Source organism: Pantherophis guttatus, chromosome 10, assembly GCF_059756535.1.
Source record: "Pantherophis guttatus breed Tessera chromosome 10, ASM5975653v1, whole genome shotgun sequence".
NCBI classification, from domain to species: domain Eukaryota; kingdom Metazoa; phylum Chordata; class Lepidosauria; order Squamata; family Colubridae; genus Pantherophis; species Pantherophis guttatus.
In genome coordinates this window covers 9,270,334-9,287,500 of record NC_142072.1, presented here as the reverse complement: position 1 = coordinate 9,287,500, position 17,167 = coordinate 9,270,334, and the positions used below count along the sequence as shown (strand labels likewise).

The 17,167-nt window shown below is 46.7% G+C and overlaps 1 protein-coding gene across 3 annotated transcripts in view; it reads right to left on the bottom strand.

Moving 5' to 3' along the window:
- FXYD1 (FXYD domain containing ion transport regulator 1) overlaps positions 1-16,965 on the bottom strand; it is a 33,342-nt gene extending 16,377 nt beyond the window's left edge. Inside the window, exon 1 of one of the 3 annotated variants that reach the window (XM_060693986.2) lies at positions 16,789-16,965. The gene's annotated coding sequence lies outside the window, so the exon portion shown is untranslated. Of the gene's footprint in view, positions 1-9,189; positions 9,451-16,788 lie in introns of those variants that run through there. The other 2 variants (XM_087876567.1, XM_060693985.2) reach the window with 2 other exon arrangements.
- Between the last annotated feature and the right edge of the window lie 202 nt (positions 16,966-17,167).

Below are 17,167 nucleotides of genomic sequence, written 5' to 3'. Positions count from 1 at the left end.
AGCAGGTTCTGACAGGTTCTGGAGAACCGGTAGCGGAAATTTTGAGCAGTTCGGAGAACTGGCAAATACCATCCCTGGCTGCCCCCCAGAGCAGGGTGGGAATGTGGATTTTGCAATATCCTTTCCCTGCCACACCCACCAAGCCACACCATGTGCACCAAGCCGCACACACAGAACTGGTAGTAAAAAAATTTGGATTTCACCACTGGACAAAAGATATGTCACATGAAGCATTCTTTTCTAAAAAACCAAGTTGCAAACCTTTCCTTTCGACCCCTAATTCTGCCACCAAATGTTCCTGTTGTGATGGACCTTTTCAGGAGCACTACCACTCTTCATTTAGCCTTCCTTCCTTCCTTCCTTCCTTCCTTCCTTCCTTCCTTCCTTCCTTCCTTCCTTCCTTCCCCCCTCCCTCCCTCCCTCCCTCCCTTCCTCTCTCCCTCCTTCTTTCCTGGCTTCCTTCCTTCTGTCTTTCCATAGTGCGCAGTGGTTAGAATGGATTACTGCAAGCTAACTCTGCCCACTGCCAGCAGTTCGATCCTGACCGGCTCAAGGTTGACTCATCCTTCCATCCTTCCGAGGTGGGTAAAATAGGGACCAAGATTGTTGGGAGCAAGAGGCCGACTCCGTAAACCGCTTAGAGAGGGCTGTAAAGCATGTAAAGCAGTATATAAGTCTAAGTGCTATTATTATTTATTTATTTATTTATTTTATTATTTAAATTTTTATACCGCCCTTCTCCCGAGGGACTCAGGGCGGTGCACAGCCACAGTAAAATACATATATCCATAAAGTTTAAAAACAGTTTAAAACATATTAAATAATTTGGCCCTTATATTAAAAAACTAAAACACCCATTAAAATTCGCTATTTAAGCCAGCCCAGCCTGTTGAAACAATAAAGTCTTAAGGGCACGTGCTAGTGCTATAAAACGGCATATCTATCACATCGCAATGTATTTTTGAAGAAGAGGTGGACAAGATAGGGCAGAAGGTGGGGCCGCTGGAACAGCTGGAGAGGAAAGCATTCTGCATGGAAGAAGGAGGTGGTGGGGAGGAGGAGGAGGAGAGACCAGAACAGCCAGGTGGAAAGGAAACAGAGCGGGGAGGAGAGCAAAGCAAGCTTGGAACAGCTGGTGCTGGGCCCACAATTTCACATTCTGAAATGACCCAGCTGGCCTTCGAAGGGAGGACAAAGGCCAGTTGCTATGGCGGTGAACTGTTTGCAGCGCACTTTCAGCAATGTTTGCAGACGATAACCTGTCTCCACAGTGTTCAGGGATGTGGCAACCAGCTTCCCTTCTGCCAGCTGTTGCCCACTAGGCAATTTCCAGATTGCAAATGCCTACAGACCATGCTTAGTCAGGACATATGGGGAGGAGTGTGAGAGTGTGTGTGTGTGTGTGTGTGTGTGTGTGTGTGTGTGTGTGGGATCAGCATTGTTGAAATCAAAAGCAGCCCAACTTCACACACAAGCTGAGCTGGCAAGTACCCCAGGCATCATATGGTCTAGGGTGCTTTTATGGGAAAAACAAAAGGGGATTTGCAAAAAAAAAACCAAAAGTTGCAACATATTCTCTCCGTGACCCACAACCACAACAAAATAGTTTTCTGACCCTGGTGGACAGGGGACAACTGGAGTTGCAACGTCGCATTTCCAGCGGGAGGCCATGCCAGCCCAATGACAACCCCGTCAGCGAGAATACTGTGTTTGGGCTCTGAACTAAAACTTTCCCCTACAAATCTGAGTTCCCAGCGAAGAAAAAGAGAAAGAAAGAAATTTTTAAAAGGAAAGAATCAACTTTGTTTCTCAGGCTTTTTTTTTTTAAAAAAAAAAAAGTTCATGTACCAGCAAATATATTTTTATACTCATCTAAAAATATGAATATAAAAAAGCTTTTCCCACAGAGCATGTGAGCTCCTGCCCTTTGAGATCCGCACTTTTTGACCTTAAAGCTGAGACCTCAAACTGAAAAAAGGAAACGGTAACCTCAGTATTTCTCACTCGTGACAGCTAGTCCTTGACTTACGCCACAACCGAGTCCAACATTTCAGTTGCTAAGCGAGACATTTGTTAAGTGAGTTTTGCCCCCATTTTATGACTTTACTGCAGGGGTGAAATTCAGCAGGTTCTGACAGGTTCTGCAGAACCGGTAGTGGAAATTTTGAGTAGTTCGGAGAACCGGCAAATACCACCTCTGGCTGGTCCCAGAGTGGGGTGGGAATGGGGATTTTGCAATATCTTTCCCCCAGGAGTGGGGGGGGGAATGGAGATTTTGCATTTCCTTACCACGCCCACCAAGCCACACCACGCCCACCAAGCCACGCCTACAGAACCGGTAGGGAAAAATTTTGAATTTCACCCCTGCCTTACAGACCACAATTGTTAAAAGAATCACTGCCCTTGTTAGGCTAAGAAAACGTTTGTTAAGTGAATCTGGCTTCCCTATTTGTCTTTCCTTGATAGAAGGTCGTAAAAGGGGAACACATGACCCTGGGACACTGCAACCGTCATAAGTATGAGTCCATTGCCAAGCATCTGCATTTTGATCACGTGACCATGGGGGATGCTGCAATGGTCGTAAGCATGAAAAATCACTTTTTTTCAACGACGTAACGTTGAACGGTGATTAATGAACTTTACATATTTAATTTGGCCCTCTAGTGAATTTTCTACGCTCTAATTTAAAAAAGTTCATCACAGACTCAATGAACATTGTACATATTAAAGTTGTCAATTACCGCAGTAATTGAAAATCCCTGATATTTTTATCTGCATTAGTCTCTGAAAGCTATTCCAAGACTTCTGGATTTTCTGTTGTAAGTTAAGGACTACCTGTACTGCATAAAAATCCATTGCTTTCATTGTTCGGGTGGCTTCATTAAAATGTTCAAAAGCAACAGAAAAAATAATGCATTAGGTATCTCTCCAAAGCCTGCAGATTCCCAATCAAAAGGCACAGAATAATAATAATAAAAAAAAGCAATAATTATTTTTTAAAATGTGATGGTAAATCTATTTTGCTGGAAGATATACAGATAGTCCTTGTCTTAATGACCATCAATGAGCCCAACATTTCCTTTGCTAAGCAAAACATTTGTTATGGGAATTTGCCCCATTTTACGACCTTTCTCGCCACAGTTGTTAAGTGAATCTGGCTTCTCCCATCGACTTTGTTTATAGGAAGGTCACAAAAGGTGATCACCTGATCCCAGGACACTGCAACCATCATAAATATGACTCAGTTGCAGAGTGTCCGAATGTTGATCCTTTGACCATGGGGATGCCGCAAGGATCATTCAGTGCATGACGGTGTGGTATGCCGGCTTGACAGCCGCGGATAGAAAGACGTTACAGAGGGTAGTGAGCACAGCACAAAATATTGTGGACTGTCCCCTGATACCGCTAGACGACATCTTTAGGGCTCACTGCCTTAGAAGAGTGAGGAAAATCCTCAGGGACGACTCACACCCTGGTCAGCCCTTCTTTACTCTCCTGCCGTCGGGAAGGAGATGTAGAAGCATAGGCTGCTGCACAAATAGGCTGAAGAACAATTTTATTTATTGCGAGCTGTCAGGCTTCTGAATCAGTGGTAGGTTGCCCCCGGTTTGGACCGGTTCGCAAGAACCGGTAGTAAAACCAGCGGGAGGCCCTTCCCACCGCCCTGGATGTCGTCATCAGTGATCCCGTTGCGAACCTGTACTAAAGGTAAGTAGAACCCACCCCTGTTCTGAATGGAAAATAACTTTACAATCAGGGATGGGCTCCTGGGGGTTCGGCAGGGTTCAGCCGATCCTCTAGCCAAGGATCACCAGAGTTCGGTGAACCCTCAAATGCAAAAACCATGCCCATTCTGCCCCTTCCTGTCCCTCCCCTCCCCGGAGTCTCCACGCGGCCCGTTCATCATTCCAGGTAAGCGCAGGGGCCGCGTGGAAGGTCTGGAAGGGCAAAAAACAGGCCTACGAGAGGTTCTGGAAGTCCGGAAACGGGCCTGTTTCTGGCCTCTGGAGGGCCTTCGGAGCCTGGGGGAAGTAGTTTTCACCCTCCCAGAGGCTCGAGGAAAGCCTCTGGAGCCTGGAGAGGGGAAAAAATCCCCCCCTCCGCCATGGTGCAGGCGGCTGAGTACGCCACACCCACGATAGCCGTGCCCACTCAGCAACGGGTCAGCAAACCCGATCTGAAGCCCACCCATGTTTACAACAATATAGTATGATTGACTTGCAGGGCTGGCGCGATGTGCAATAAGTTCACAAGTTGCAGTAGGATTGTGTGTTTGTTAGAAAGATTCACTGAGTCGGGGATTTTTTCTTTTCTTTTACTGTCTTTCACTGCTAGTTGTATTGGGTTGGTGGGGGGGATGCACGAAGGGAGGCTCAGCCAATCTCATTGTACACATGTTGGACACTGATAATAAAGGTTTGGATTTTTGAATTTGAAGTGTAAAAAATGGGGATAAATCGCTTTTTTTCAGTGCCATTGTAACTTCAATGGTCACTAAACAAAAGGTTGTAAATTGAGGACCACCTGTACGTATCTTCTTCAGAGTAAAACAAGGAGGGTTGATGGGTTCAGGTATGCAAAGCCTCCCTTCCCCTTTTTTCCTATCCCAATTCTGTATCACTCTCCGAGCCAGGTTTTTTCCCCAGTAAACATCCTTTTGACTAACAGGCTTGGCTTCTATTGCTAATCAACAGGAAAGGAAATGGAAACACTCCCCGTCCTTTGGCTCACTTGTGGCCTGAAAGTTTTTTCACCACAAACAGAAAACAGGCTTAATATTTCCCTGTGCAACAAAAAAAGCAGGCGTCTTACGTCTTCAGAGCTCTGGGCCTCCTGCTCCGAGTTAGATAATATTTTCCTTCCAAAACTGGATGGAAAAAGAAATGCAACATTCTGCTTTTCCTTGGAATTCAGTTCACTTCTCTTCTCCCATCGTGAAATGGGAAGAAATGGGAAGGTTTTACCAGGACACAAATCCAGCATGAGTTGCTCACTTCTAGCTGGACCACAAAAACATGCCTGAAGAGTTTAAGAATCATTTTAAACATAATTTCGTTCATTCGTTAGTTTACTTTACTGTCGTTGCACCTCGTACAAGGAAATTAAATGCCATCTTCAGTGTACATTATACGTAAAAAATAAAACAAAAAACACACATCCTTCACATTCTATACAATTGAAGACCCCCCGATATTGCATTAATAGTGCAATAATATTGCACTATTCAATAGAATTCAATATAGTTACTGCTCTGGGATAGAAGCTGTTTTTCAGCCTATTTGTCCTTGGTTTTATTGCCCTGTACCGTCTGCCAGATGGTAATAGTTAAAAAAAATAAAGGGTGCCCAGGATGAGATGGATCTTTAAGAATGTTTTGAACTTTCTTAAGGCAGTGGGAGCTATAAAGCTCTTCCAAAGAGGGGAGAGGGCAACCAATGATCCTCTGGGCAATGACGTTGACCCTCTGGAGCGATGTCCTATCTGCCACTGTGCAATTGGCAAACCATACACAGCGGCAGTAAGTTAAAATACTCTCTACGGTGCAGTGGTAGGAGGTCACCATCAGTTTTTCATTCAGTTGTTGTTTCCTGAGAAGTCTCAGGTAGTATAATCTCTGCTGGGCCCTTTTGACCAGGGCTGCAATGTGAGCGCCCCAGGTCAGCTCCTCTTTTATGATAACGCCCAGAAATTTAAAACTGGCCGTTTGCTCCACTTGGTCTCCATTGATAAGCAAGGGCTGGATGTTTGTTTGTTTGTTTGTTTGTTTGTTTGTTTGTTTGTTTTATTAGATTTATATACTTCCCTACTCCCGAAGGACTCAGGGCGATGAACAGGCACAAAATAAAATACATAGATACAAAAGTTAAAAGACATAATTAAAACCAGATTAAATAATTTAGCCCAAGACAATTAAAAAAACCCAATAATTTAAAACAGATTAAAATTTCGATTTAAAAGAATTTTAAAACAGGGGAGAAAATTAGGCCAGGCCGGCTTGCTGGAATAGGAGAATCTTAAGAGCACGGCGGAAAGTGCGTAGATCCAGGATCCTCCATTTCTCTGGGGGGAGCTCGTTCCAGATAGTGGGTGCCCCCACAGAGAAGGCCCTCCCCCTGGGGGCCGCCAGTCGACATTGTTTAGCTGACGGCACCCGGATGTCTGATCTATTCCTTCTATAGTCCACTATAAGCTCCTTGGTCTTATTGGTGTTAAGGACCAAGTTATTGTCTCCACACTACGAAAGCAACCAGTCCACCTCATCTCAATAGGCTGATATCGATAGGCTGATAAAATACATAATCCTGGTCCGTTAAGTAAAAATCAAACATTGGTGTTTGCAAAATATTCTGCATGTTCTTAAAGGTTTTTTTTCTAAGGCCATAGAAAGGAGAAATAATTAAACTCGTGGTGTCTATTAATTCTAATGCAGTGTTGATGTACATCAAATCAATTCAAAGGTTCATCTTGGTCTCACCTACTCATTTCTGGCGTGGATACAACACATCACCCATCACTTTATCACTCAAAGGCTGGGATGATTGCTGCTCTGGAAAAACTGGGTTGGCTCTAAATAAGCCACAATGAGCAAACTTGTATAACATGCTCCACAACACCAATCAAAGCACATTAGTGTGAAGAGTGCATGTAAGCACCAGCAAAACGATACCTCTGGCCCAGGGGTGAAATGCTCCTGGTTGGGACAGGTTCAGCCGAACCAGTAGCAATGGCGGCCGGTGGTTCGGAGAACCGGTAGCGATGGCGGCGCGAGGCTTCACCCACCCGCCCGGTTGTCGTTACTTCCTGGTTTTAGGTAGGAAGTAACCTGTTTTTTACCCTCTGTGCATATGCAGAAGGGTTTGTGCATGCACAGAGGGTCCAAGCGCGCATGTGATGCACGCATGCGCAGCGCGTGCACTTTTGAACCGGTTGGGAAGGCAAGTAGATTTCACCCCTGCTCTGGCCCATTGTGGTTCCCCACTCATGCTCTGTGTGAAACTGAAAGCAACATACAGCATCAATAGACTTTAGTCTGCTTGAATCGGTTTAAGCTCTACGTTTTAAAGCCTATCTTTCTCTTAAGCCATCTTCCTTGGGGGCCATTACTGTATCATGTTGCAGCAAGTGCCATAGGTTGCTCAGCTGCTATGTTTGAAGATTGCATATGCACTTGGGTGTGTGAGAAAGAGAAAGAGGCAGAGGGAGACTTTCCTCCAAAATTGGGAAAGAATCAGCATGTGATTGAAGCTTCCTGAAATTTATCAAAACTGGGCCCATCCAGATATATTGAGATCCACGCTTAACAAATTTATCTGCCTTCATTGCAGGACAGGAGGAGGAAAACTGGCTGAGAGCAGATTTCTTATTTGCTGTTGGATTTATAGTCGTTGACATCAAATTGGCATGGTATGTGTGTTTGTGTGTGTCTTCCTATTGTTTCTTAATTCTTGTTTGTTCCTACCATTCTCTGACTCAGCTTCCCTTTCGCTCAACAAGGACACCTCAATCCCAACAAGAAGTCCATTTCCTGGGTGGCTTGGCTGCCAGTGGTAGGTTGTTACCGGTTCACTCCAGATCGGGCAAACCGGTAGCGGTGGTGGCAGGAGGCTCTGCCCACCTGCCCGGATGCTTCTGCACATGCACAGAAGCTTCTGCACATGTGCAGAAGCATCGCACAAGCGCGCAAGAGCCCACGAGCGAACCGGTAGTGACGTGTTTTGAAACCTGCCCCTGTTGGCTGCAGAAGAAAGGGAGATCCTGTCCAGCAAGGTTACTTCTCCCATTAGCCAGACTAAAACCTTCTCCAGCTTGCCATGGTGATCCACCACAGGACAATATTGATCAAGTCCTCACCTGAGCTCATTTTCTTTCCCCTTGTTGCTGGGGACTCTGCAAAACATCGCAGTTGGTGGTGAGCAGTTGTCTGCACACAACCCATTGGACATCACTGATTAAAATAATTTTTGGTGTACCACAAAGGAGGCAGGGCCAAGACAACAAATCTCAAAATTCTAAACTAAAACCCAAAATGTGTAGTCACCATCAATTTCAAAGTCTTGGCATTTATGTCTCACAGGTATCTGGACTTGATACTCTTGGCTCAGATCAAGAAGACAATGAATCCTCGGCCAAATTGGGACTTGAACAAGCCTCTTCTCCATTTATCCATCACTTGGATTCAAGCATCGAGTTCTACAGACGTTCTACCAGCATCAGGTTCTACAGAAATAGTGAAAGCTACTTTCTTTCAGCCTGGATTAGGATTACATTCTCTCACTGTCCTTTATTTAATCATAGCTTCTTAATTAAATCACTATTGGCTGGGTGGGCACAGTAGCTAACTCCCAAACCAAGGGAACTGCACCCATCCTGGGCACAATATGTGAATCAAACCTATTTGTCTCTCTAACCTAAACAGAACAGTGATTGCTAACCTTTTCCAGACCGAGTGCCTAAAGTGCAATGCGCATGTGGGCCCCATCATGCGCCCCCACGCACCTGCGCATGGCTCCCTGCATGCACCCCACCCCCGCATGTGCCCCACCTCCTTGCACATTCACACGTGGCCCCCCTGTACATGCCCTGTCCCCACGCTTGTGCGGCAGAGACCCGAAGATCAGCTGGCTGGCGGGAGGCACACATGCATGCACAGGGGAGCTGAACTGGGATGACAGCTCACATGCCATCAGAGAGGGAAGGTTCGCCATCACGGGGTTAGAACAACTGGCACTTCAGAAACTCTTAATGATCTACTGTAAGTTATTAGATCTATAAAATATCAGTGGGGGTCTGGTAGCACTAAAGTTATTCATAAAGTCAACTTGATAAAGTCAGCTGTGATTCACCAAAGCCTATACTTGTGAATAAAATTGGTTCGTCTGAAAAGGTGCTACCAAAGTCCTCCTGATTTTTGGTTGTTATAGATTAATTCAACTCTCTTATCACATCTAGGAGATCTACAATATGAGCAAGTAATCCATTTCTGTCCTTCTTCGTGTTCCTTTCCCAGGCTGCCAATTCAGCTGCAACAGCTGTGCAATCTGGCTATTTTTTGACACAGGCGCCCTGACTCACCTTCCTAGGCACAGTCCTGTCCCAACAGTGATGCCGGAGGTGCTATTGTGTCGTTTCCCCCAAATTCAGGCCCCCAAAATATTTGGCTCCCCACCCTGCAGGGCCCTATGTACCTACCCTTTGATGCCTGCCCCACACCAGGACTCTCTTGGATATTTCAGAGGAACGGAATCAACAGCTTGTAGGAACTCCAGGGAAAGGCAAGGCACTGGCTTGTGGCACAGAGAGAGCGAGACCGAGAGAGATCAGAAGAGCTAAATTTGTCTGCCTTGGCTTTGGGACAGATGTGGGAGGGGGACAGAGCAAGGCCTGCTAGCAGAACATGCGAAGGACAAAACAAACAAGCCACACACAGGCAATAAGGGGAAGGAAGCAATGGGGGGGAAGGAATTGGGATGGGCTGATGTATGCAACCACCACCCACCTCAATAACGCAGCCTTGGAAATTACTCCCTGCGAGATACGGCATGTTTTTAACTAGCCCGGAGGTCACATCTAGAGGGGTCACTCAATAGATATCTGAAAAGGAAAGGCAAGGGAGTGGGAAGGAAGGAAGGAAGGAAGGAAGGAAGGAAGGAAGGAAGGAAGGAAGGAAGGAAGGAAGGAGGGAGAGTGGGAAGGAAGGAAGGAGGGAGGGAAGGAAGGAGGGAGGGAGGGAGGGAAAGAGAGTGGGAAGGAAGGAAGGAAGGAAGGAAGGAAGGAAGGAAGGAAGGAAGGAAGGAAGGAAGGAAGGAAACAGTGGGAAGGAAGGAGGGAGGGAGGGAGGGAGGAAAGAGAGAAGGAAGGAAGGAAGGAAGGAAGGAAGGAAGGAAACAGTGGGAAGGAAGGAGGGAGGGAGGGAGGGAGGGAGGAAAGAGAGAAGGAAGGAAGGAAGGAAGGAAGGAAGGAAGGAAGGAAGGAAGAAAAGAAAGAGTAGGAAGGAGGGAGGGAAGGAAGAAGGGAGGGAGGGAAAGAGAGTGGGAAGGAAGGAAGGAAGGAGAGTGGGAAGGAAGGATGTCCCTTTGTCTATAAAACCATCAACACACATGAGTGTTTGCCAACTTAAGAGAAGGACATGCAGGAAGGAGCTTGCAATCCACATTCAGCAGTGGGTGGGAGAGACAACAAAGAAAAAAAAACGAGAGAAGAAATATGTACGAAAGCATGGTTAGATCTGGGCTTCCCTTCCACTGAGGTCAGAAAAGCTCATGCATAAGCAATCTTTGTTAACGAGAAGGCATGGAGGAAGATGTGGAGACTCTGGAAAGAGTGCAGAGAAGAGCAACAAAGATGATTAGGGGACTGGAGGCTAAAACATATGAAGAACGGTTGCAGGAACTAGATAAGTCTAGTTTAATGAAAAGAAGGACTAGGGGAGACATGATAGCAGTGTTCCGATATCTCAGGGGCTGCCACAAAGAAGAGGGAGTCAAGCTGTTCTCCAAAGCACCTGAAGGCAGGACAAGAAGCAATGGATGGAAACTAAATATGGAGAGAAGCAACCTAAAACTAAGGAGGAATTTCTTGACAGAACAATTAATCCGTGGAATGACTTGTGGGTGCTTTAACACTGGAGGTTTTTAAGAAGAGACTGAACAACCATTTGTCTGAAATGATTTCCTGCTTGAGCAGGGGGTTCAACTAGAAGACCCTTCCAATTTGGATGTTATTCTGTTGTTCTACTGTGTTAAGAAGGAATTTCCAGGAAGGTAGAAACGTATAAGCATTTTGCAAAACAAACAATCGAGTGCAGAATAGAAAACAGTGCAGAAAAGCTGAGGGATGCAGATCTTCTTTGGGTGCTAGGAGGATGGCCAAGATGGAAGGCTTGAGATCACAAGGCTGGTGCCCGGCTTCCCTTGACTTCCCTGACCTATTTTTTTAAAAAATGGAAAGCCAACTTCTACCACTAAATTTCCAAGAACAGTTCAGGGCCCCAAAAGTCTTTCCTGAAAACCAAAGCGGTGCTAACTTATTGTTTTTAATGCTAGTTATAGCCTCCTTCGAGTCAAGCTCGTCTCTCGGCAATTTCACGGACGCATCCATGCAGTTTCCTTGGCAATAAGTTGAAAAGGCGTGTTTGCCTGTTGCCTTCTTCCAGGACTCCTTTGAATTTCCCAGTCTAGCCAACAACTCTTTAATTGCCTGGCAGCCTCCCATTCAAACCCTAACTACGGTAAGCTTCGACTCTGCTTAGCTTCCAAGCTGAACTGAGCTTTTTCTTAAAGACTTGACCCAAAGAGTCAAATAACTTTGAGGACAAGGAATGGATTTTCTCTCTTTGTTGGCCCATGGTCCTTACTTTATTTTTTTCATGAGTTCTTACAGCAATGGCGAACCAGTGGTGGGTTGCCCCCGGTTCAGACCGGTTCGCAAGAACCGGTAGTAAACCGGCAGGAGGCTCCGCCCATCACCCTGGATGTCGTCATAGGCGATCTGGGCATGCGCGAGCACGATCCTGTTGCGAACCGGTAGTAAAGGTAAGTAGAACCCACCCCTGTGGCGAACCTTTTCGGCACCGAGTGCCCAAACTGGAACGTGCATGCATGTGTGTGCATGTGCGCGCACCGGAGCACCAGAAACCCAAAAATCAGCTGGCCTGTGCGCGCATGTTTTTGGCTGTTTTTCAGGCTGTTTTCAGGCTGTGCTCCGGTGCCCACAAAGAGCAGCTGGCTGGCACTCCAGAAACCAGAAGAGCAGCTGGCGACAACGTGCGTGCCCACAGAGAGGGCTCTGCATGCCACCTCTGGCACGTGTGCCATAGGTTCGCCATAACTGAGTTATTGGAATGGAAAGACGCGGTAAGGAAAGCTCTGAAGGAAGCAAACAGTAGCTAGAAACCCTGCTCTAGAGCCTCACTGCATCTGATCTCTTATTGGCCAGCATGCTGTCTAAATATATCTAACCTGGCAAGATGTTGGAGTTATAAATATTCCCCCTTCTCAGTCCCTGTGACATGCAGCCCCCAAGTGACGCCGGGGTTCAGTACAAGCCCTCCTAGAGGAGATACATAGCAACAGAGTAGATACATGGCCAGTTAGAGGACAGGACTTTAACCTCTTTCTTATCCACCCTTTCACAGAGGTCCTTGACAGGGGAAAAAGTTTTTGGCAACGGGAGAAACAGTAGCTGGGGCCAATCCAGGCATGTAGAAAGTTTAGAACAAACAAGGGCATTCAGGATCCAGAGTGTCAACAGCACTGCAAAATATCACACCATTTCAAACCCACATTTTAGGGATTTTTTTTAAAAAAAATTGAAATATCTTAATGCCAGGCATGGACCTGATGGCTTCCTTGGTAGATTTACAGAAGTGGTTTGCCAAAGCGTTTTTCCAGAAGAATATATATATATATATATATACACACACACATATATTGATTTTCCAAACTAACTGCAACCCTGCTATTCCCATCTAAACGCAAGCTAAAAAGTTGGCATCTGATGAAGCCAACAGATTGAAGCCAATACGAGCCGTTTCATTAACTAGAATCGAATCAAGTTTTTTTTTTTTAATTTGATTTATATGACGCCCTTCTCCGAAGACTCAGGGCGGCTTACAATGTGCTCAGCAAGTTAACATCCAGAGTGCTTCTCTCCAGGAAGGTATTCCCAAAATTAGCAGAAAGGTCCTTTAATAAATGAGGAGAGGTGTGGAAAAGATTGTCACCATACAGGCAGTCCTCCACTAAACAATCAAAAATTTGCATTGCAGGCATCTGTTTTTATCGAACCTGCTTAAGAGATTTTTTGTGCATTCAGTGCTTTCAAGCAAAATTGCATCTCCCTGTTTCAATTTCTCCACTTGTAAAATGGGACTGGAAACCATTTTATTCAACCTGCACAGTGAGATCACGAACGCAACACATTTTTCTCAGTCTCTTATTCTGCACGATTTCAAGAAACAGTTTTATTTAGACAAGCTAACCAGAGTTTTTTTTTGTAAGAGTGGTTTGCAAGCCTTGGTTTATGCAGTTTAGCTCAATATGAATGAATAGAATAGAGCTGGAAGGGACCTTGGAGGTCTTCTAGTCCAGCCCTCTGCTCAAGCAGGAGAACCCATACAATTTCAGACAAGTGACTGTCCAGTCTCTTCTTAAAAACTTCCAGTGATGGGGCGCCCATGATTTCTGTTCCATTGGTTAATTGTCCTTACTATTAGGAAGTTTTTCCTTAATTCCAGGTTGCTTCTCTCCTTGATCAGTTTCCAACCATTGTTTCTTGTCCTGCCTTCTGGTGGTTTGGAGAATAATTTGACCCCCTCTTCTTTCTGGCAGCCCCTCAAATACTGGAACACTGCTATCATGTCATCCCTAATTCTTCTTTTCTTTAGGCTAGCGAGACGCAAAACCTGCAGCCGTTTCTTCATATGGTTTAGTCTCCAGGCCTTTGATTATCTTAGTTGCTCTTCTCTGAACTTTTTCCAAAGTCTCAACATCTTTTTTGTAGTGGGGTGACCAAAATTGGTTGCCTTATTCCTGGTGTGGTCTTACTAGGGTTTTGTAAAGCGGCACTATGTTCATCCAGACATTGGTGGCTTATTCAATAAATCACGGGTTAAGCAAATGAGACTTTAATGCACTGTACAAATCCACCTTTTGGCTGCACAGAATTTGGGAGGTTTTTTCTCAGCAACTCCTTTGTTTAAGGTTCCTGATGAGATTTCTCAAACTACCACACTCCAGCTCTGCAGAGGGACCATTGCTGATAGTTGGAAATCACCAAGCAATTTTCTACGGAACCCACTCATTTTCTCAACGGGATCCTTTATGCCCCCATGACAAACTTCACCCCTTTTCTTCTTCAGACACCTCCATTAAGTAAAGAGGTTCATCAATGATGGCCTATCTCTCCTTCACCATCAGCAGACCAGCTGTATCTGTTTCCCAAGCAGGGTGAGAGAGAAATACAGGCAATCCTCGACTTACGACCACAACGGAGCCCCAAATTCCCATTAAGTGAGACATTTGTTAAGTGAGTTTTGCCCCATTTTATGACCTTTCTTGCCTCTGTTGGCACAGGTGCCTTGGAAATGTGCCACCAACCCATCAAAAGTGAAGTAATGAGGGTCCCCTGTCACTGTGCAGGTTCCCCACAGAGAGTGACAGCCTAATTTCCCATCTTTCACAGTACATCTCTGTCTAGGATTACAACTGGCAGCAATGCAGCGGAAGTCAGAGGGGCCGTAACAACTGCATTGCTCATGGCAACCAGGCAGCCAGACCCGGTCTCCAATCTGCAAAGAAATGTTAACAATGAAGTTCATCAGATTAAGGTCTAGTGAGGTACTAATACTACTCTATAAAGCCTTAGTAAGACCACACCTGGAGTATTGCATCCAGTTTTGGTCACCACACTATAAAAAAAGATGTTGAGACTCTAGAAAGAGTGCAGAGAAGAGCAACCAGGATGATTAGGGGACTGGAGACAAAACATATGAAGAACAATTACGTGAACTGGGCATGGCTAGTCTAGTGAAGAGAAGGACCAGGGGAGACATGAGAGCAGTCTTCCAATATTTGAGGGGCTGCCACAAAGAAGAGGGATTCAACTTATTTTCCAAAGCACCTGAAGGCCAGACAAGGAATAATGGATGGAAGCTGATCAAGGAGAGATTCAACCTGGAAATAAGGAGACATTTTCTGACAGTGAAAACAATCAACTAATGGAACAGAAGTCGCCTTTGGAAGTTGTGGGAGCTTCATCCCTAGAAGCTTTCAAGAAGAGACAGGACTGCCATCTGCCAGAAATGGTGTAGGGTCTCCTGCTTGGGCAGGAGGTGGGTTGGACTAGATGACCTACATGCTCCCTTCCAACTCTTGTTAATCTTGTTAAGTGAATCTGGCTTCCCCATGGATTTTGCTTGTCAGGAGGTCGCAAAAGGGGATTGCGTGCCACCCCACTCCCACCCCCAGGAACACTGCCACCGTCATAAACACGAACCAGCTGCCAAGCATCAGGATTTTGATTACTTATTCATCAGTATGACGATGCTGCAAATGGTCGTGACTGCGAAAAACGACCGTAAGTCACTTTTTTCAGTGCCGTGGTAACTTTGGACGGTCACTAAATGAACTGTTGCCCTCTATATCCAAAGCAAATGGGATACGGCGTGCTTGCCTAGGTACAATACCTGGAGAAATCATGGGGCCTTTGGAGTTATAGCCTCAAGAATGGAAATCTCCCCTAAACTCCCCTGCAAAAATGGCCAAGCTACGGGATATTTCACCAGGGGTGAAATCCATCAGGTTCTGACAGGTTCCGGAGAACCCATAGCGGAAATTTTGAGTAGTTCAGAGAACCAGCAAATACTACCTATGGCTGGCCCCAGAGTGGGGTGGGAATGAAGACTTTGCAATATCCTTCCCCCAGGAGTGGGGAGGGAATGGGGATTTTGCAGAATCCTTCCCCTGCCACGCCTACAGAGCCACGCCCACCAAGCCACGCCCACAGAGCCGGTAGTAAAAAAAAAAATTGGATTTCACCACTGATCTGCAGCACCCTCGGAAAGACAAACTTCCATAAAGTTGCTCTGTGGCCTTTTTATTTTTATTTTTATTTTTATGCCACATCATATGAGAAGCCCTAGCTCGGCCTTGCCTCGAATGACCCCCCTGGCCAAGTGCGGAATGCATCGCCTGGGGAATGATGCTCATCCTCCAGAAGAAGCCTCTTCTTGTTTTGGAAGTCCAACCGGGACATTTCAGCGGCCAGCGGCTTTCCCACAAACCTCCCCTCCACGTCCGCGGATCTTCCTCTACGCAGCTCCCAAACTTTTCCACCTCTCCCAGCCGCGTGATTAAAGGCAGGCAGAAGTTCGACCGGGAGAGCCTTTTCTGGCAAGGGCAGTCTCTCTCCCTTGCTCGCTCGTACCCGGCCCACGCTGGTTTAAAGAGGCAGCCGCTTTGTCAAGGGAAGTTTGGAGTTGTGCTCCGAAGCTGTGAAGTGACCGTCCGACGCAGGCTAGGAGGAACGACTCCACGCCCGCCGCCCCCCCCCCACCCGTCCTTACCCGGTTGAACTTCAAAAGCCTCCGCCCCAAAAGTTTTCCCCTATGGGCTCCCAGAGCTCTCCCCCCTTTCCCTCCTTTAAGAGGGCACCGAGAACTCCCGGGGACCACTTACCCCAGTCGCCTCTTCCCCAAGGATACTGGCAGGGGAGGGTCCCCAGGGCCGGGAAAGTCTCTCCCCCCCCGCACTTCCAAAGCTCCGAAAAGCCTTCACGCATTTCACAACTTCGGGGTCCTCCATGTCCCACTTGATCTCCTTTTGGGGCGCTTCCCAACTTCTTGGTAACTTCTTCCCAACTTCTTTCCAACCTTTTGGTAACTTCTTCCCAACTTCTTGGTATCTTCCCAACTTCTTGGTATCTTCTTCCCAACTTCTTGGTAACTTCTTCCCAACTTCTTCCCAACTTCTTGGTATATACTTCCCAACTTCTTCCCAACTTCTTGGTATCTTCTTCCCAACTTCTTGGTATCTTCTTTCCAATTTCTTCCCAACTTCTTGGTAACTTCTTCCCAACTTCTTGGTATCTTCTTACCAACCTCTTACCAACTTCTTGGCAACTTCTTGCCAAGTTGCTTCCCTTCTTTTCCTTCCCATGCAAGGCTCTCTGTCGGCTTGAAAAGGGGGGAGGCGAGGGGGCTGCCTGCCCCCTCTCTCCGACTCTGGCATTTGCGCTCGGGGAACCCCAAGTCCTCTGGCCGCCGCCCTCCTGCGCCCCCTCCCCACTTACTTCCACGCCGAGGAGGTCTGGACGGATTTCTCCCCCGCAGTTAATCCACGCCTCGGACGCAACCCCGGTGCGCCTGGCCAAGGATTCCCGGCTCCTCGCTGGCCACGCGAACCACTTCGCCCACAACAGCCTGTGGCAACCCCGCGCTCTCTGTCCCTTTGCGGGCGAGACTCCCCTGTCCCGCCTCCGAGCGCCTCCCACTCGCCCGCCCCAGCCTCAGCCCCAGCCCGGTCCCCCGACTCCGCGCCTGGAGAAGAAGCCGGACGTAGCCTGGAAGCGGGACAGCGCGGGCTGTTACAAGTCTTTTTTTCCAAATCAAATCGAAAATAATAGAAAATAAATGTATTTTTGATCGATTCAGAGCCTGCAGGAGGACAAG